The following is a 21,925-nucleotide window of genomic DNA, read 5'->3' as shown; positions in this document are numbered from 1 at the left end:
TAACCCCTCAGTTGAACACTGTCCATAAAATAAAAACTGTGCTAAAAAAAATATTTTTTTGTCACCTTACATGACTAATAAAGATGAGCGAATTTTAAAAAAATTTGATTTGCCGGTTTCGGGAAAAAAATTTGTTTTGATCCGAATAAAGTGGCGGTGAATTACGTTAAAGTCTATTTCCTGGCTGCTGAGGGCCTTTATAGTGGTGTAGAACACTGTGCCTTGTAGTAACACACATAGGGAGTCTGCTTTGGTAGAGAAAAAATACTGTGAGTCCGTATGACATGCATATGACAGACGTCGCTCTTAGAATCACTGCACACTTCACTTATTAGGGCAGTCACAGGGCCAAAACTGACTAAATAACTCAAGTATGAACTCAGCCTTACAGGTTGATGTTAGCGCCAAGAAGAAGAGCATTCCTTTTACACTGTCCTCAGCTGATTTCACATAGATATCTACACCCCTCTTCTATAAAACGCGTATACAAGTAGAGCCCCCCCCGGACAGAGGGTGTCAGCTAATAGTTTGTGTTGACATCGCTGATTAATTTTCCCTTCCTCTGATCCATCAGAACAATAACCCATTAAAAAACAGATCCTGTCTGTGGAGCATTCGCCTTCACTCAGTCAGCATTTGCTCAATAATCCATCAGTATTGCTAATGCCAAAAAAAAAACAGGAGTGGATGTAAAACAGAGATGACACGTGAATGGAATATTTACATGTCTTCTGTGTTTTGTACCCACTCCTGCTTTTGGCTATCATAAGCCAATTCTGATGGGACCATACAAGCCTGACAGTTGCTACACAGACAGGATCCGTTGTGCGTCTCATTTTTCCTTCCTTCTGACAGATCAGAAGAAAGGTCAAATAAGTCATATAAATCATAATGTCAGCCAGGCCGAAAGGCAAAATAGTGGCACAGTCCTAAAGTGGGGAGAGGGGGGAACAGCATAAGAAGTCGACAGATTGGACCTACCGTATGACATAGTAGTGAAACGGAAGCAGCATGTAGAGACTACAGAGTTGCTCAATAAGAGAGTCTGAAATTGGTAGCAGTATGAGGAGGCCACCGAGCGGCACAATGACCGAGTCTGCAGGTGGCGGCATCAGGAGAAAGCCACACAGTGGCACAACGACCGAGTCTGGAGGTGGCAGCAGCAGGAGTAGGTGTCACTACCAGAGCTTTGGGACGTTCTCTCAGCTCTGTTTCTCCACCCCTGTGATGATGTCACTACTAGAGCTGGGAGGAGTTCTCACTGCTCTGTTTACTTTTGGTTTCCTTCCTCCCAGCTGTTCCTCATGCGTTTGATTTCCCTTTATATCACCCCTCCTCCTATTGTAGGGTGTGGATTATAGTTCTCATTTCAGTTGTAGCTCTTGCTTTAGTATCTTCACTTGTAGCTATCAGTTCACTGGACCTGTGTTCTGCTGCAGCAAGCACTCCGGATATTGCCAGCTGTCCTTGGATCCGTCTTCTCTGCGGCTGCAACACCTTCAGCTAAGTGTACAGACATTGTTGTGTACCTGATTATTTTCTGACTGGATCTGAGGTGGCCTCGGTTCCCTCCATATACTGAGTAGGGCACCGGTGGCCGTGCCCCTTCCACTATTGTAGGGGTTACATTGGTCATCAGTCTTAGGCACGTGGGCATGCCTCGTTCCGCCATTTGGATCCGGGCATGTGCTTTAGCAGCATAGGGAGAGCTTTGAGGGTCGGACAGGGGTCACCCTTTATCCTCCCTAGTTTGGGTCCGGTCAGTAGCTCTTTTACTGTGTATACTATTGTTGCTCACATACAGCCGTGACAGTAGGCCACAGAGTGGCACAATGACCGAGTCTGGAGGTGGCAGCAGCACTATTAGGCCACAGAGTGGAACAACGACCAAGTCTGGAGGTGGCAGCAGCATGAGTAGGCCACAGAGTGGCACAACAACCGAGTCTGGGGTGGCAGCAGCATGAGGAGACCACATAGTGGCAAGGTGGCATAGTGTGGAGATGGCAGCAGCATGAGGAGACGACAGAGTGGCAAGGTGACATAGTTTGGAGGTGGCAGCAGCAGCTGCATCAGGAGACCACAAAGTGACCCTGTAACAGAGAGGGGCGGCAATACCACTACCCGCTGATGAAGGTGGGTGAAATAAGGAGCACTTGGCATCAGATGTGTGGCATCAGACAGGTTGCAGCATCAAATTAGTAGCTGAGGCAGGTAGTCAGAAGAAACCGGTCTCTTTTGTCAAAGTGTTGGTGTGGCACCATGGATTATCTAGTCTGATGCATCAGGAATTGGTGGTTGGATATCCTGGCTGATTCATGCCTGATTCAACTTGACAATGGTCAGTCTCTCCACATTTTGGATGGACAGGCGAGTTCTCCTTGGGGTAACCATGGCCCCCACCGCACTAAACACCCGCTCTGATGCCACACTACAGCCCGGGCAGGACAGCTTTTCCAGGACAAACTCTGCTAGTTGCGGCCACAAATCCAGTTTGACTGTCCAGTAGTCCAGTGGATATTCAATGTAGGGTGGCAGGGTGCTGTCCAAGTATGCCACCACCTGCTGGTTCATGTTCTGCTCTACGTCTAGCTGCTGCTGCTGCTGGTGATTAGTTTCTTTACTATGCGGGTGAAGAAAGCTACTCATCAGCGACTGTAGACTCAGGCTGCTGCTGATGGAGCTGGTACTGCTCCTGCCACCCCACCCCTCCGCAGCAGTCATGACAGTGGAACATGAGCGCAGAAGCCCCCCCGCCCCCCGGTCAGACCTGCGAGAAGATGGACGATGGCGAAAATAGGCAGCAGCCAACTGACTACATAGGATGTCTCTGTAGTAGTACAGTTTGTCTACTTGTAAAAGAGGCCCCCATTCAGGACCGGTAGCGAGGTTCCATCAAGGTGGAGAGTCAGAAGTCATCCCTCTGCCGAATGGTGACAATTCGGCTGTCACTACGCAAGCAATTGAGCATGCATCGGGCCATTTGTGCAAGTGACTTGGAGGGATTTCCTGCCTCAATCTCTACTGCATACTGCCATGGTGTGTCCAGGTCCCTTTGTCTCATCTTCCTCATCGCCCTGTAGCTCCTCTGGCTGCTCCTGCTACTCATGTCCTGTCAGCTAAGTAGAAAAACCACCCATTTAGCTACACGTTGCCTGTGCTCCAATGTCCTCCTACCCCTCCTCCTCCTCTTCCAGTTCAGCCCCCACAGGGCTCATGTGGCCGGGAGAACGAGGTGCCAAGTCTCCTGTCCCCTGACCAGCCGTTGTTACCAACATCTGTTCCAGGACATGAAGCAGTGGAATGACGTTGTTCGTTCCGTAGTCCTGGCGACTGACAAATAAGGTGGCCTCCTCAAAGGGCCTGAGCAAAGGCAGGTGTCACGAATGAGCTGCCACTGGCTGACATGGAATTCCAAAGGGTGGAAACGTCGCATATCGGCCTATGCTGGGGGACGCCGTTCTGCCGCTGCAGCTGAAGGAGGGTGTGTTTTGCTGTGTATGAATGGCTGAAGTGTATGCAAAGTTCCCTGGCCATTTTTTGGATGTCTTAAATATGGATGGAAGACTTCAGGAACTGCTTGACAACCAGATTGAACATGTGTGTCATGCATGGCGCATGGCTCAGCCTTCCTTGATGCAGCACCGACACCATGTTCTTCCCGTTGTTGGTTAGCATGGTTCCGATTTTCAGTTGTTGCGGAGAAAGCCAGGATTCGATTTCTTAATGCATCACATAGAGCAGTTCCTCCCCTGTGTGAATCTGTTCGCCATTAGGGATGAGCGAACCCGAACTGTATAGTTCGGGTTCGTACCGAATTTTGGGGTGTCCGTGACACGGACCCGAACATTTTCGTAAAAGTTCGGGTTCGGTGTTCGGCGCTTTCTTGGCGCTTTTTGAAAGGCTGCAAAGCAGCCAATCAACAAGCGTCATACTACTTGCCCCAAGAGGCCATCACAGCCTTGCCTACTATTGGCATGGCTGTGATTGGCCAGTGCAGCATGTGACCCAGCCTCTATATAAGCTTGGGTCACGTAGCGCTGCACGTCACTCTGCTGATTCAAGCATAGGGAGAGGTTGCTGCTGCAACGTTAGGGCGAGATTAGGCAGCTTAACTCCTCCAAAAGACTTCATTCTGTGATCGATCTCCAGCTGTGGATCATTGAAGTGCTAATATCGACTTGCTCACTTTTTTTAGACTGCCCAGAGCGTTTTTAGACCACTTTTTTCTGGGGTGATCGGCGGCCATTTTGTGGCTTGCGGTGCGCCAGCACAAGCTACCACTAAGTGCTTTTAACCATCAATAGTGTGGTTATTTTTTGCTATATCCTACATCAGCTGCAGGCTGAGCCTGTGTCACCGAAGTGCATTTAACCATCAACAGTCTGGTTATTTTTTGGTCATATACTACATCAGGTGCAGGCTGAGCCTGTGTCACCCAAGTGCATTTAACTATCAACAGTGTGGTTCATTTTTGGCCATATACTACATCAGGTGCAGGCTGAGCCTGTGTCACCCAAGTGCATTTAACCATCAATAGTGTGGTTATTTTTTGGCCAAATACTACATCAGGGGCAAGTTGAGCCCGTCACCCAGCGCCTAAAAAATAGACCTGACATTTCTATTCAACCAAATCTGTACTGTTTGAGCTGGTCAAGTTATTTGTAGTGACCGTAAAAGCACAGTTTTTGTTCTGGGGTGAAAAACTATTCCCAAATTTGACATTCTCAAAATAAGTAGTTTATGCTATATAAGGCCTACTTGAAATCTATCCCAAAAAGGATATCTTAGATTCAAGGTGCTGATAGTGTCATTCAGAAAAACTTAACACACACGCTACCGTGCAGATACAAGTCTAATTCTGTGATTAAACGTATACCTGTCACACAGCGCAAAAAAAAATAGGCCTCACATTTTTATTCAACCAAATCTGTACTGTTTGAGCTGGTCAAGTTATTTGTAGTGACCGTAAAAGCACAGTTTTTGTTCGGGGTTGAAAAACTATTCCCAAATTTGACATTCTCAAAATAAGTAGTTTATGCTATATGAGGCCTACTTGAAATCTATCCCAAAAAGGATATCTTAGATTCAAGGTGCTGATAGTGTCATTCAGAAAAACTTAACACACACGCTACCGTGCAGATACAAGTCTAATTCTGTGATTAAACATATACCTGTCACACAGCGCAAAAAAAAATAGGCCTCACATTTCTATTCAACCAAATCTGTACTGTTTGAGCTGGTCAAATTATTTGTAGTGACCGTAAAAGCACAGTTTTTGTTCTGGGTTGAAAAACTATTCCCAAATTTGCCATTTTCAAAATTGTGGTAAACGGGAACAATGAGGAAAACATCTAATAAGGGACGCGAACGTGGACATGGTCGTGGTGGTGTTAGTGGACCCTCTGGTGCTGGGAGAGGACGTGGCCGTTCTGCCACAGCCACACGTCCTAGTGAACCAACTACCTCAGGTCCCAGTAGCCAGCAGAATTTACAGCGATATTTGGTGGGGCCCAATGCCGTTCTAAGGATGGTAAGGCCTGAGCAGGTACAGGCATTAGTCAATTGGGTGGCCGACAGTGCATCCAGCACGTTCACATTATCTCCCACCCAGTCTTCTGCAGAAAGCGCACAGATGGCGCATGAAAACCAAGCCCATCAGTCTGTCACATCACCCCCATGCATATCAGGGAAACTGTCTGAGCCTCAAGTTATGCAGCAGTCTCTTATGCTGTTTGAAGACTCTGCTGCCAGGGTTTCCCAAGGGCATCCACCTAGCCCTTCCCCAGGGGTGGAAGAGATAGAATGCACTAACGCACAACCACTTATGTTTCTTGATGATGAGGACATGGGAATACCACCTCAGCACGTCTCTGATGATGACGAAACACAGGTGCCAACTGCTGCGTCTTTCTGCAGTGTGCAGACTGAACAGGAGGTCAGGGATCAAGACTGGGTGGAAGACGATGCAGGGGACGATGAGGTCCTAGACCCCACATGGAATGAAGGTCGTGCCACTGACTTTCACAGTTCGGAGGAAGAGGCAGTGGTGAGACCGAGCCAACAGCATAGCAAAAGAGGGAGCAGTGGGCAAAATCAGAACACCCGCCGGCAAGAGACTCCGCCTGCTACTGACCGCCGCCATCTGGGACCGAGCACCCCAAAGGCAGCTTCAAGGAGTTCCCTGGCATGGCACTTCTTTAAACAATGTGCTTACGACAAGACCCGAGTGGTTTGCACGCTGTGCCATCAGAGCCTGAAGCGATCACTCAGGCTCCCCCTGCTACCTCTTCTGCTGCTGCCGCCTCGGCCTCTTCTGCTGCTGCCGCCGCCTCGGCCTCTTCCTCCGCCTCTGGAGGGACGTTGGCACCTGCCGCCCAGCAAACATGGGATGTACCACCAACACCACCACCTGCGTCACCAAGCATCTCAACCATGTCACACGGCAGCGTTCAGCTCTCCATCTCACAAACATTTGAGAGAAAGCGTAAATTCCCACCTAGCCATCCTCGATCCCTGGCCCTGAATGCCAGCATTTCTAAACTACTGGCCTATGAAATGCTGTCATTTAGGCTGGTGGACACAGACAGCTTCAAACAGCTCATGTCGCTTGCTGTCCCACAGTATGTTGTTCCCAGCCGCCACTACTTCTCCAAGAGAGCCGTGCCTTCCCTGCACAACCAAGTGTCCGATAAAATCAAGTGTGCACTGCGCAACGCCATCTGTGGCAAGGTCCACCTAACCACAGATACGAGGACCAGTAAGCACGGCCAGGGACGCTATATCTCCCTAACTGCACACTGGGTAAATGTAGTGGCGGCTGGGCCCCAGGCGGAGAGCTGTTTGGCGCACGTCCTTCCGCCGCCAAGGATCGCAGGGCAACATTCTTTGCCTCCTGTCTCCTCCTCCTCCTACTCAGCTTCCTCCTCCTCTTCTTCCACCTGCTCATCCAGTCAGCCACACACCTTCACCACCAACTTCAGCACAGCGCGGGGTAAACGTCAGCAGGCCGTTCTGAAACTCATATGTTTGGGGGACAGGCCCCACACCGCACAGGAGTTGTGGCGGGGTATAGAACAACAGACCGACGAGTGGTTGCTGCCGGTGAGCCTCAAGCCCGGCCTGGTGGTGTGCGATAATGGGCGAAATCTCGTTGCAGCTCTGGGACTAGCCGGTTTGACGCACATCCCTTGCCTGGCGCATGTGCTGAATTTGGTGGTGCAGAAGTTCATTCGCAACTACCCCGACATGTCAGAGCTGCTGCATAAAGTGCGGGCCGTCTGTTCGCGCTTCCGGCGTTCACACCCTGCTGCTGCACGCCTGTCTGCGCTACAGCGTAACTTCGGCCTTCCCGCTCACCACCTCATATGGGATGTGCCCACCAGGTGGAACTCCACCTTGCACATGCTGGACAGACTGTGGGAGCAGCAGCAGGCCATAGTGGAGTTTCAGCTGCTGCACGCACGGGTCAGTCGCACTGCGGAACAGCACCACTTCACCACCAATGACTGGGCCTCCATGCAAGACCTGTGTGCCCTGTTGCGCTGTTTCGAGTACTCCACCAACATGGCCAGTGGCGATGACGCCGTTATCAGCGTTACAATACCACTTCTATGTCTCCTTGAGAAAACACTTAGGGCGATGATGGAAGAGGAGGTGGCCCAGGAGGAAGAGGAGGAAGAGGGGGTAATTTTTAGCACTTTCAGGCCAGTCTCTTTGAAGTGACTCAGAGGGAGGTTTTTTGCAACACCAGAGGCCAGGTACAAATGTGGCCAGACAGGGCCCACTACTGGAGGACGAGGAGGACGAGGATGAGGAGGAGGTGGAGGAGGATGAGGATGAAGCATGTTCACAGCGGGGTGGCACCCAAAGCAGCTCGGGCCCATCACTGGTGCGTGGCTGGGGGGAAACACAGGACGATGACGATACGCCTCCCACAGAGGACAGCTTGTCCTTACCTCTGGGCAGCCTGGCACACATGAGTGGCTACATGCTGCAGTGCCTGCGCAACGACAGCAGAGTTGCCCACATTTTAACGTGTGCGGACTACTGGGTTGCCACCCTGCTGGATCCCCGGTACAAAGACAATGTGCCCACCTTACTTCCTACACTGGAGCGTGATAGGAAGATGTGCGAGTACAAGCGCACGTTGGTAGACGCGCTACTGAGAGCATTCCCAAATGTCACAGGGGAACCAGTGGAAGCCCAAGGCGAAGGCAGAGGAGGAGCAAGAGGTCGCCAACGCAGCTGTGTCACGGCCAGCTTCTCTGAGGGCAGGGTTAGCATGGCAGAGATGTGGAAAAGTTTTGTCACCACGCCACAGCTAACTGCACCACCACCTGATACGGAACGTGTTAGCAGGAGGCAACATTTCACTAACATGGTGGAACAGTACCTGTGCACACCCCTCCACGTACTGACTGATTGTTCGGCCCCATTCAACTTCTGGGTCTACAAATTGTCCACGTGGACAGAGCTAGCCTTTTATGCCTTGGAGGTGCTGGCCTGCCCGGCGGCCAGCGTTTTGTCTGAACGTGTATTCAGCACGGCAGGGGGCGTCATTACAGACAAACGCAGCCGCCTGTCTACAGCTAATGTGGACAAGCTGACGTTCATAAAAATGAACCAGGCATGGATCCCACAGGACCTGTCCATCCCTTGTGCAGATTAGATATTAACTACCTCCCCTTAACAATATATTATTCTACTCCAGGGCACTTCCTCATTCAATCCTATTTTTATTTTCATTTTACCATTATATTGCGGGGCAACCCAAAGTTGAATGAACCTCTCCTCTGTCTGGGTGCCGGGGCCTAAATGTGTGACAGTGGCCTGTTCCAGTGGTGGGTGACGTGAAGCCTGATTCTCTGCTATGACATGATGACTGATTCTGCGCTGACATAAGGCCAGATTCTCTGTTACGGGACCTCTCTCCTCTGTCTGGGTGCCGGGGCCTAAATGTGTGACAGTGGCCTGTTCCAGTGGTGGGTGACGTGAAGCCTGATTCTCTGCAATGACATGAAGACTGATTCTGTGCTGACATAAGGCCAGATTCTCTGTTACAGGACCTCTCTCCTCTGCCTGGGTGCCTGGGCCTAAATATGTGACAGTGGCCTGTTCCAGTGGTGGGTGACGTGAAGCCTGATTCTCTGCTATGACATGAAGACTGATTCTGTGCTGACATAAGGCCAGATTCTCTGTTACGGGACCTCTCTCCTCTGTCTGGGTGCCGGGGCCTAAATTTGTGACAGTGGCCTGTTCCAGTGGTGGGTGACGTGAAGCCTGATTCTCTGCTATGACATGAAGACTGATTCTGCGCTGACATAAGGCCAGATTCTCTGTTACGGGACCTCTCTCCTCTGTCTGGGTGCCGGGGCCTAAATGTGTGACAGTGGCCTGTTGCAGTGGTGGGTGACGTGAAGCCTGATTCTCTGCTATGACATAAAGACTGATTCTGTGCTGACATGAAGCCTGATTCTCTGCTATGGCATGAAGAGACTGATTCTCTGCTGACATGAAGCCAGATTCTTTGCTATGGCATGAAGAGACTGATTCTCTGCTGACGTGAAGCCAGATTCTCTGCTATGGGACCTCTGTCCAATTGATATTGGTTAATTTTTATTTTTTTAATTTTTATTTTAATTCATTTCCCTATCCACATTTGTTTGCAGGGGATTTACCTACATGTTGCTGCCTTTTGCAGCCCTCTAGCTCTTTCCTGGGCTGTTTTACAGCCTTTTTAGTGCCCAAATGTTCGGGTCCCCATTGACTTCAATGGGGTTCGGGTTCGGGACGAAGTTCGGGTCGGGTTCGGATCCCGAACCCGAACATTTCCGGGAAGTTTGGCCTAACTTCTCGAACCCGAACATCCAGGTGTTCGCTCAACTCTATTCGCCATGCCAAACCAGGTGCAGAACAGCATGACACCGCCGAGCCCTGCACATGGGGTATGCTGGAGGGGCACTGTGACTTGTCCCTCCAGTCGAGGCTGAGGACATGGTGGAGGATGAGGAGGCAGAGGCGGACATTGTCGCAGGACCAACGGTGTGACAATGTGGAGGCGGAAGCTGTGCCACCTGTCCAAGTTGCTGGTGTGGCTGTGCAGGAACCACATTCACCCAGTGGGCCATACAGGACATACAGGGAGTGCAGAATTATTAGGCAAGTTGTATTTTTGAGGATTAATTTTATTATTGAACAACAACCATGTTCTCAATGAACCCAAAAAACTCATTAATATCAAAGCTGAATATTTTTGGAAGTAGTTTTTAGTTTGTTTTTAGTTTTAGCTATTTTAGGGGGATATCTGTGTGTGCAGGTGACTATTACTGTGCATAATTATTAGGCAACTTAACAAAAAACTAATATATACCCATTTCAATTATTTATTTTTACCAGTGAAACCAATATAACATCTCAACATTCACAAATATACATTTCTGACATTCAAAAACAAAACAAAAACAAATCAGTGACCAATATAGCCACCTTTCTTTGCAAGGACACTCAAAAGCCTGCCATCCATGGATTCTGTCAGTGTTTTGATCTGTTCACCATCAACATTGCGTGCAGCAGCAACCACAGCCTCCCAGACACTGTTCAGAGAGGTGTACTGTTTTCCCTCCTTGTAAATCTCACATTTGATGATGGACCACAGGTTCTCAATGGGGTTCAGATCAGGTGAACAAGGAGGCCATGTCATTAGATTTTCTTCTTTTATACCCTTTCTTGCCAGCCACGCTGTGGAGTACTTGGACGCGTGTGATGGAGCATTGTCCTGCATGAAAATCATGTTTTTCTTGAAGGATGCAGACTTCTTCCTGTACCACTGCTTGAAGAAGGTGTCTTCCAGAAACTAGCAGTAGGACTGGGAGTTGAGCTTGACTCCATCCTCAACCCGAAAAGGCCCCACAAGCTCATCTTTGATGATACCAGCCCAAACCAGTACTCCACCTCCACCTTGCTGGCGTCTGAGTCGGACTGGAGGTCTCTGCCCTTTACCAATCCAGCCACGGGCCCATCCATCTGGCCCATCAAGACTCACTCTCATTTCATCAGTCCATAAAACCTTAGAAAAATCAGTCTTGAGATATTTCTTGGCCCAGTCTTGACGTTTCAGCTTGTGTGTCTTGTTCAGTGGTGGTCGTCTTTCAGCCTTTCTTACCTTGGCCATGTCTCTGAGTATTGCACACCTTGTGCTTTTTGGCACTCCAGTGATGTTGCAGCTCTGAAATATGGCCAAACTGGTGGCAAGTGGCATCTTGGCAGCTGCACGCTTGACTTTTCTCAGTTCATGGGCAGTTATTTTGCGCCTTGGTTTTTCCACACGCTTCTTGCGACCCTGTTGACTATTTTGAATGAAACGCTTGATTGTTCGATGATCACGCTTCAGAAGCTTTGCAATTTTAAGAGTGCTGCATCCCTCTGCAAGATATCTCACTATTTTTGACTTTTCTGAGCCTGTCAAGTCCTTCTTTTGACCCATTTTTCCAAAGGAAAGGAAGTTGCCTAATAATTATGCACACCTAATATAGGGTGTTGATGTCATTAGACCACACCCCTTCTCATTACAGAGATGCACATCACCTAATATGCTTAATTGGTAGTAGGCTTTCGAGCCTATACAGCTTGGAGTAAGACAACATGCATAAAGAGGATGATGTGGTCAAAATACTCATTTGCCTAATAATTCTGCACTCCCTGTATATTGTCCCTGACCGTAGTTACAGCTCCACACGTCGGCACTGCCGTGCACTTTGGCAGACACCGACAGGCTCAAGGACTGGCCCACCTTCTGTTCTACATGTGTGTGCAGGGCTGGTACTGCCTTTTTCGCTAAGAAATGACAGCTTGGGACTTTCCACCTCAGGTCGGCACAAGCCATCAGTTCTCTGAAAGGTGCAGAGTCCACCACTTGGAAAGGGAGGGACTGCAGCACCAGCAACTTGGACAGGAGCACATTCAGCTTCTGCGCCGTTGGATTCACACATACTGCTGTCTCTTGGCAATCGCTTCGGTGATTGATTGCTGACAGAATGACTGAATAGAAGTAGGAGGAGGAGCATCTGGACCAGCAGAAGATGGGATTGACAGACAGCTCCCTTTGGCAAAGGTGGTGGAGCCTTGACTGGCTGAAACTGGGTGCGTGCCCCTGGGTGATGCAGCGGTATCTGCGGCAGGCTGGACCACCCCATCAAAGCCACGGTTGTTCCAGGCCACTTTATGGTGACACTTTATGGTGCCAACATTTACACCCTGCCTACGCTTCACCTTCTGCCCACATATTCTACATATGGCCATGTTGACCTCCTCTGGCAGCTTCACAAAAACTGCCACACCACGAGTACCTGATTTTCCCCCCAACACTACTTACTGGCTGACAGCTACCGCCACTGCCTCCGTGAACCCCTGCACCACTCCTTTACCGGCAGGTAGGCTACTGCAAAGCGGGTGTTCTACCCCATGCTCGTTTGGCTCCCGACCTCCCACTGCTGCAACCCTGCTGACTCCCGGCCACACTAGCGACTTGCTGTCTCACGTGCAAGCTTCCACACTCTTCTCCCGATGATGACAAAGCCCCCTTCTTCACCCGGCTCCCAAGTGCGATCGGCTTCATCATCGAGTAGTGTCTGCACATCACTGATGTCCTAAACAACGGTCTCTGGGTCAGGAGCCTGACCACTCGCAACACAAGCTCCCGTGCCACTTTCCTCATCACTACTTGCCCACCTAGCGGAGGAAGTGGCGGATGTCTCCTCCAGATCTTGGCTGGGCAGTAGCTGCTGACTGTCCTCTAGTAGCTCTTCCTCGCTGAAAAGTGGAGCTGAGCCCACAGCATGCAGTACTTATCGCGGTTAGGGAACAGAAAAGGCCAAAGCCAGGTTGAGGACAGGTGAGGGCACAGGGCCTGCTCCCAGGCCATGCCAACTAAGGGTTGTGTCTGAATAACCCACCAACTGTTGGCTGGGGGTGTCTGATGTCACTTGGGATGACGTGGATGACCGAGTTAACAAATCAAGAACCGCTGTGTTGTTATATATTTCTTGTTGGACGGAAATAGGCCACTATATGCTTTGACCAGAAAAAAATTTAGGATCTGATTGAAGAGTGTATATATATTTCTTGAAGTACTGAAATACGCAACTATACGCTTTCAACAGAAATAACTGCAACAGTGCAGTGTGTATGTATGTATATGTGTGTGTGTGTGTATATATATATATATATATATACATATAGATATATATATAAATTATAATTTTTTAACTTTTTTTTTTTACTGTAATGCGCCCCTATACGCTTTCACCAGAAATAACTGCAAAAGTGCAGTGCGTATATATATTTCTTTTTTTTACTGTAATACGCCCCTGTACGCTTTCAACAGAAATAACTGTAACAGTCCAGTGAGTATATGTTTTTATTTTAATGCGCCCCTATACGCTTTCACCAGAAATAACTGCAACAATGCAGTACGTATTTATTTTTCTTTTTTTACTGTAATACGTCTCTATACGCTTTCAACAGAAATAACTGCAACAGTGCAGTGCATGTATATTTTTCTTGTTGGACTGAAATACGCCCCTGTATGCTTTTACCAGAAATAGCTGCAACAGTGCAGTGCGTATTTATTTATCTTTTTTTACTGTAATACGCCCCTATACGCTTTCAACAGAAATAACTGCAGAAGTGAAATGCGTATATATTTTTCTCGTAGTACTGAATAACATACTAAGATATAAGCCTCTAAAGGCTTTTCAACAGAGAGTGACAACTGTCTAATGACTATTTTGATCCCCAAATAATCGTTCCCTGCACTTGTAAATCACTTTCCTATCATTGTTCCTAGCGTCTTCTGAAGTCTCTCCCTGCACTAAGTTGCTGTGAAATGATTACTCCCTATCCTTTCTCTGCACTTATAAATTGTTTTTTTTCTGTCTTTTTTTCCCCCCCACAATCGTTTTTCCACTTGCTCTCTCTAGCACCTTCACACGTTTGTCCCTGCACTCAGAATGCTGGAAAATGGCAGAATCTAAAGTGGCTGCCATATTTATAGGGCTGCGACATCACAGGGCTGGCTGGCTGCTGATTGGCTGCATGCAGGCATGTAAATCTGGGTGATCCCGCCTTCCCAGAGTTCCTTGCCACATGTCCTCAGTCCTCACACCTGTAGCCGCTATTTTAGGAAAATTGCGATTCGTTGCCACTAAGTGCAAGGAAATTTGCAATTGCTGCGAATCGAATTTTTCCTGAAATTCTAAATGAATTCCACTTCGTCAGCTTCGATTCACTCATCTCTAATCACTAAAGGTGCAATACCGAGCAATCTAAAAGGCGTATGCGCCCCAAAATAGTACCAATCTAAGGACTCTTTTACACAAGTGTGATGGATTGGCTCTGGATGCGTTCAGTAAAACTCGCACCATTTTGTAAGCAAGTTCAGTCTGTTTTGTCAGCAATTTGGTTCAGTTTTTTCTGCGCGAGTGCAATGCGTTTTGATGCGTTTTTCATGTGCGTGCTAAAAAACTGAAGTTTTACAAACAACATCTCCTAGCAACCATCAGTGAAAAACGCATTGCATCCGCACTTGCTTCCGGATGCAAAGCATTTTTCACTTAAGCCCCATTCACTTCTATGGGGCCAGGGCTGTGTGAAAAACGCAGAATATAGAACATGCTGCGTTTTTCGAGCAACGCTGAACTGATGCATGAAAAAAAATTTAATGGGTCAGGATTCAGTGCGGGTGCTATGCGTTCACGTCATGCATTGCGTCCGCGCGGAAAACTCGCTTGTGTTAATGGCGCCTAAGGCCTCTTTCAGACGGGCATTGCGGGAAAAGGTGCGGGTACGTTGCGGGAACATGCACGATTTTTCCGCGCGAGTACGAAACATTGTAATGCGTTTTGCACGCGCGTGAGAAAAATTGTGCATGTTTGGTACCCGAATTTCTTCACAGAAGTTCGGGCTTGGGATCGGTGTTCTGTAGATTGTATTATTTTCCCTTATAACATGGTTATAAGCGAAAATAATAGCATTCTGAATACAGAATGCATAGTAAAATAGCGCTGGAGGGGTTAAAAAAATAAAATAAAAAAATTAACTCACCTTAATCCACTTGATCGCGCAGCCGGCATCGCTTCTGTCTTCTTTCTTTGCTCTGTGCAGGAACAGGACCTGTGGTGACGTCACTCTGGTCATCACATGGTCCATCACATGATCCATCACCATGTAAAAGATCATGTGATGGATCATGTGATGACCGGAGTGACGTCACCACAGGTCCTGTTCCTGCACACAGCAAAGAAAGAAGACAGAAGCGATGCCGGCTGCGCGATCAAATGGATTAAGGTGAGTAAAAAAATTTTTTATTTTTTTTTAACCCCTCCAGCGCTATTTTACTATGCATTCTTTATTCAGAATGCTATTATTTTCCCTTATAACCATGTTATAAGGGAAAATAATAATGATTGGGTCTCCATCCCGATCGTCTCCTAGCAACCGTGCGTGAAAATCGCACCGCATCCGCACTTGCTTGCGGATGCTTACGATTTTCACGCAACCCCATTCATTTCTATGGGGCCTGCGTTACGTGAAAAATGCACAAAATAGAGCATGCTGCGATTTTCACGCAACGCACAAGTGATGCGGGAAAATCACCGCTCATGTGAACAGCCCCATAGAAATGAATGGGTCGGGATTCAGTGCGGGTGCAATGCGTTCAACTCGCGCATCGCATCCGCGCAGAATACTCGCCTGTGTGAAAGGGGCCTAACAGTCACCTCATCCCGCAAAAAATTAGACCCTACATAAGACAATTGCCCAAAAAATAAAAAAAATATGGCTCTTTGACTATGGAGACACCACAACATGATTTTTTTGTTTTTGTTTCAAAAATGCTTTTATTGTGTTAAATGTAAAAAAAAAAAAAAAAAAGTAGACATATTGGGTATCACCGCATCAGTAACCACCTGCACTTTAAAAATACCACATGATATAATCCCTCAGGTAAACATCATAGAAAAGATAAAATAAAAACAGTGTCAAAAAAGCACGTTAAATCACAAAAAGTGTAATAGCAAGCAAACGAAAAGTCATATGCACCCCAAAATAGTGCCGATAAAACTGTCATCTCACCCCACAAAATTTTTTACATTTATGGCTCTCAGAATATGGAGACACTAAAACTAGTTTTTTTTTATTAATAAAATGCCCGGTATTGTGTAAAACTTAAATAAAATAAAAAAAGTATACATTTTAGGTATCGCCACGTCCGTAAGAACCTGCTGTATAAAAATATCACATGACTTAACTCCTGAAGTGAACACCGTAAAAAAAAAAAAAACACGGTGTCAAAAAAGCTATTTTTTGTCAACTTACATCAAAAAGTGTAATACCAAGCGATTAAAAAGTCATACACACCCCAAAATCATAACAATCAAACCAAAAAGTTGAAGCTCATACATAAGAGAGTCGCACCCAAAAAAATATATATATGGCTTTCAGAATATGGAGACATTAAAAAATGTTTTTTCAAAACATAGACACATAGAATGCTTTATTATGTAAAACTGAAACAAACAACCAAAAGTAGTCAACTTTGGTATTGTTGCGTCCGTAACAACCTGCTCTATAAAAATAGCACATAATCTAACCTGTTAGATGAATATTGTAAATAGCAAAAAAATAAAAACAGGGCCAAAACAGCTATTTTTACCTTGCCTCACAAAAAGTGTAATATACAGCAACCAAACATGTACAGTATATGTACCCTAAAATAGTACCAACAAAACTGCCAACTTATCCCGTACTTTCCAAAATGGGGTAATTTTTTTGGAGTTTCTACTCTAAGGGTGCATCAGGGAGTCTTCAAATGTGACATGGCAACTTAAAATTATCCAAGTGAAATCTGCCAAGCAAAAACCATATGGCGTTCCTTTCCTACTGCACCCTGCCGTGTGCCCGTACAGCAGCTTACGACCACATATGGGGTGTTTCTGTAAACTACAGAATCAGGGCAATAAATATTACATTTTGTTTGGCTGTTAACCTTTGATTTGTTACTGGAAAAAATGAATAAAAATAGAAAATCTGCCAAAAAATTTCATCTACATTTTCCTTTAATTCTTGTGGAACACCTAGAGGGCTAACAAAGTTTATTAAATCAGTTTTTAATACCTTGAGGGGTGTAGTTTCTAAAATGGGGCCATTTATAGGTGGTTTCTATTATGTAAAGCTCACAAAGTGACTTCAGACCTGGGTCTTGGAAATTTTCAAAAATTTCAAGATTTGCTTCCAAACTTCTAAGCCTTCTAACGTCCCAAAACAAGAAAATGTCTTTCACAAAATGATCCAACATAAAGTAGACATATGGAAAATGTAAAGTAATCATTATTTTAGGAGGTATAACTATCTGCTTTAAAGGCAGAGAAATAGAAATTTGGAAAATTGCTAATTTTTCCCAATTTTGGTAAATTTGGTATTTTTTTATAAATAAAAATGAAATATTTTAACTCAAATTTAACACTGTCATGCAGTGGAATATGTGACGAGAAAAGACTCTCAGAATGGCTTGGATAAGTAAAAGCGTTTTAAATTTATCATCACATAAAGGTCCTGTCTGCAGTGTAAATCTCAATACTAAACGGCGCAGGTGCAATGAGGAATCTGGCAGCCAGCGAGCACCCTTCACTCACTGCACCTCGCTGAATACTGAACGGCGCCAGATTTACACTGCAGACAGGGCCGCAGGTAGGAGACCAACGATGCCTGCCCCTGTCAATCTAGTGTAGCAGGGCGTGGCCAGAGGTGGGAAAACTGAGCCTCTAGGAGCAGGGGCTACGCCCCCCCTCTCCTAGAGGCTAATTAGCATATTATAAAAGTTTGTTTTTCTCAATAACGGCACTTATATAGTCATGTTCAGCTGACATTAGCACATTGCTAATGTCAGCCATCTTAATACCCATTTTTCAGGTGACAGAAACCCTTTAAGGTGAAAAATGGCAGGGTCCTGTAGGGTTTAAATATATAAGCGTGAAATAAAAACACTTAAATCAGACTTTATCCTGTCTGTGTCCCTGCTTTCGGCACAGCTACCAAGTGTCTACCAGAGCGACCCCCCCCCCCACATATGGTGGATGATGCGGCACTGCTGCAGTGAAGCATATACTGGTTGCATGTCCTGCTGAAGCAACAAGCCACAGCAATGGATGAGATAATAAAGCAGCTGGTTCAGTCCAACTTGCAGCAGCAAGAAACTAACTGACTGATGGCACAGTAGATGGCAGCACTGGTGGCTGCACAACAAAGGGCTGTTCCAGCGATGCCAGGAGTGAAGTCCGGAAAGCCATGACAAAGATGATGTCAGAGGACAATGTAGAGGCCTTCCTTACGGGGTTCAAAAGAGTGGCCACCGGTGAAAGGCTGCCACAGCAATATTGTGTAGAGGTGTTGGCACCCTTGCTCGTCGCAGAGCTCCAGCAGGCCTATTTCGACCTAAGCGAGCAGGAAGCCTGGTACTATCCTGCGGTAAAAGCAGAGATTCTGGTCTGCTCGTGAGTGGACCTACACCTACATGCCCAAAGAGTCCATAGCTGGAGGTACCAAAAAGCTTTACCCCTAAGGGCCCAGATGCACCACCTTGTCCACCTGGTCCGCAAGTGGCTTCATCCGGAGACCCCAACCCAGGCCCAGATGGTGGAGAATATTTTTCTAGACCGCTTTCTGAGGGCCTTGCTGGGTGAGATACAGAAGTGGGTAGGACATGAGGACACAGCTGACGCCAATGCTCTGGTGAGGATGGTGGAGAGGTACTCATGCTCTCGGGAAGAAAGCCCCTCAATCCCCGGCCAAACCCAAGGCCCACAGGCCCATGGTTCCCGCAAGTTCCCGGCTGGTGCAACTCCCTATATCAGGCTGATACCCAAGGGGAGGAGAGGGGGGCTCCCACCTGTTGGTCCTGCCATGAACCCGGCCATATTGTAGCCAATTGTCCCAACAACCCTGAGCCCATGGACTGCAGCTCTGTCTGGAGGGTGACCCTTTATGCGGCCCCTGTTTACACGGTTGCCACCCCAGACTCTGATAAGCGCCACCTCTGCCGGGTGACCGTGGCAGGGCAACAGGTGGTGGCCCTGTTGGACTCTGGAAGTCGGGTGACCCTAGTTAATGGGTCCCACATCGACCCCAGGACTGTCAAAGGCTGCATAATAGGGGTCCTGTGTATTCACGGGGACTTAAAAAGACTATCCTACCACTGTTGTTGCCATCCAGACCCCCTGTGGAGAGAGACTACATGAGGTAGGGGTAGTCATGAACTTGCCCCATGAGCTCATTTTGGGACGGGACTTTTCCATGTTCTGGACTCTGTGGCAGGGAAATCAAAGGTCAGGGAGCCGACCCCCAAGAGTACAACCCACACAGAAGGGTCAAGACCTAGACCAGGAGCCCAATGACCCGGACTCTGGAGTTCCTGCTGTAGGGGTAACCAGTGGAGAAACTGTCAGCTCCGTATTTACCCTAGACGTAATGGCTGGTGAGACTGAGGAGTTAGTGACTAGGTATCAGTTGATGGATTTGGAGGTATCCCATGACAACTTTGGCACCGCACAGTTCCAGGGCCCCACTCTGGTCCGGGCTAGGGAAAATGTGGTGATGATTAATGGGGTGCCACAGCGCGCCGGCGCTGATCAGATATTTCCCCACTTCATGGTCAACCAAGAACTGTTATACCAGGTTGACAGGCTGCGGGGTGAGACCAGGGAGCCTTATCGCCAAACAGTACCGGTGTTAGCCCATAAACATGTGCTCGGAGGGCACCTATGCGCCACAAAAACTCTGGACCGCATCCTGCGGTGGTTTTATTGGCCAGGGGTATACAGTGAGGCTAAACGATATTGTGAGTCGTGTCCCGGATTGCAATTGCATGCTCCAATGGTACATTTACGGAATCCGCTGGTACTGCTGTCCATCATTGAGGTCCCATTTGAAAGGATTGCCATGAACTTGGTAGGTCCATTGGTTAAGTCTGCCCGGGTTAAGTCTGCATCCCACTGCAGCACACATCAGAGAAGTTCATAGCTAAGGAGTAGTGATGATCAAGCAAGCTCGGCCGAACACCAATTCGGCTTGAGCATCTCGATGCTCGGCACATGGTGGTATTCGTCCGAATACTACATGTGCTCGAGCGCAATGCTCGAGTCTCTGCCCGCACGTTTTGTTTGCCTGCTACGCAGCCAATAAACATGCAGGTAAGTACTGCCCTCACTGTAATGCCGTAGCCATGTTGGCTGCTGGCATTACAGTGATTGGCCGGCCGGAACACGTCATCGGGTGCTATATAGCACCCGATGACGCATGTTCGGCTCATTCTTAGTCAGGGAGAGCTGTGCTAAAGAAGGGACAGACAGTGTAGGGAGTGATTTAAGAATATTTTCACCACCAAAGCTTTTCAGAGACCTAAAAGTCCTTTTAAGGACTATTGTGTGTGGCAACAATATCTATTTTTAGCGCATCTTGAGCTAAATAGCTTACCATAGTTAGGCCACTATGCTTAGGTCTCTGGCTAACTATGGTTAAGACCATATTGAGTCCCTGAGGCTTGTTGACAGGCCATTGCAGAGGAGGTACGGAAAATGCTGTAATTGGGAGTTGGGGGGTCATAGAGGAGTCCAAAAGTGAATTGGCCAGTCCCATTGTTCTGATCCCCAAACCAGATGGAACGTTGCGATTTGACGCCTATCCCATGCCGCGTGTAGACAAGCTTATTGAGAGACTGGGAGGAGCCCAGTATTTCACTACACTGGATCTCACCAAGCGATACTGGCAAGTACCCCTGACAGACCGCGCTAAAGAGTAGACAGCCTTCATCACCCCTGAGGGTCTTTTTCACTATGTCGTGTTACCATTCGGGCTTCACGGGGCCCCGCAACGTTTAATGGACAAAGTGCTGAAGGTGGTTTATACCCAACTTTGCCACAGTATCCGCTCCCCTGACTGACCTTTTGAAAGAAAAAGGGTCCATCATGGTGCGGTGGAATGCGCAAGCAGAAAGTGGCGTTGTGCGGATTCCCCATCCCCATCCTCATTACACCAAGCTTCAAGAGAGAATTTATTGTGCAGACAGATGCGTCAGACGTAGGGCTGGGAGCTGTCCTGTCTCAGGAGGTGAACAGAGAGTAGCACCCTGTTAACTACATGAGCAGGAAAATCACACCTGCCCCCCAAAAAATCTAGTATCGTAGAGAAGGAATGTCTGGTGATAAAGTAGGCCTTAGAGGCGCTTAGGTACTACTTTCTGGGGCGACACTTCCGTCTAATAACTGACCACTCACCCCTGACTTTAATGAGTAGATCCAAGGAGAGGAATGCCAGAGTCATGAGGTGGTTCTTGTCCCTGCACAATTTTAGCTTCTCAGTGGAGCACCGAACCGGGAGACTGCAAGGCAACGCAGATGCCTTATCCCGGACCCATTGTTTGATGTCAGGAGTTCGCCCTGATGGGTCTGAACTGAGGGGAAGGGTATGTGACAAGGGTATCATTTGGGAGAACCTATATCTGCCATTGAAACAGGTAAACTGTGTGTGGTAAGCCTTGGGTGTGTCTCTGGGAACCGAAAGGTTAACCCAGACACAGGATAAGCAGGGTTGATAGCCTGTTTTGTCTATGTTAGCCATAGCTAACATAGACAGATTGTAAAATAAGTACTGGGACCTGCTTATACTGTAGTGAGTGAGGTTGGCAGTGGGATGCTCACTCCACATGGGCTTCGGTCCTGGCCTTCCATAACCCACAGCTGCGGGTCATATGGGTTGTTAGGGCCTAATATAAAGCTCAGTATAGAGCTGAGCAGTGTGTCCATACCTGGAGAAGCTGACTGCTGAACTACAGAAGGTATTGCATGTGCCACCCAATACTTTCCATTTGTACCTGTGG

Source organism: Bufo bufo, chromosome 1 (genome assembly GCF_905171765.1).
Source record: "Bufo bufo chromosome 1, aBufBuf1.1, whole genome shotgun sequence".
NCBI classification, from domain to species: domain Eukaryota; kingdom Metazoa; phylum Chordata; class Amphibia; order Anura; family Bufonidae; genus Bufo; species Bufo bufo.
The sequence above is the reverse complement of the archived record's forward strand: the minus strand, read 5'-3'. Positions refer to the sequence as shown.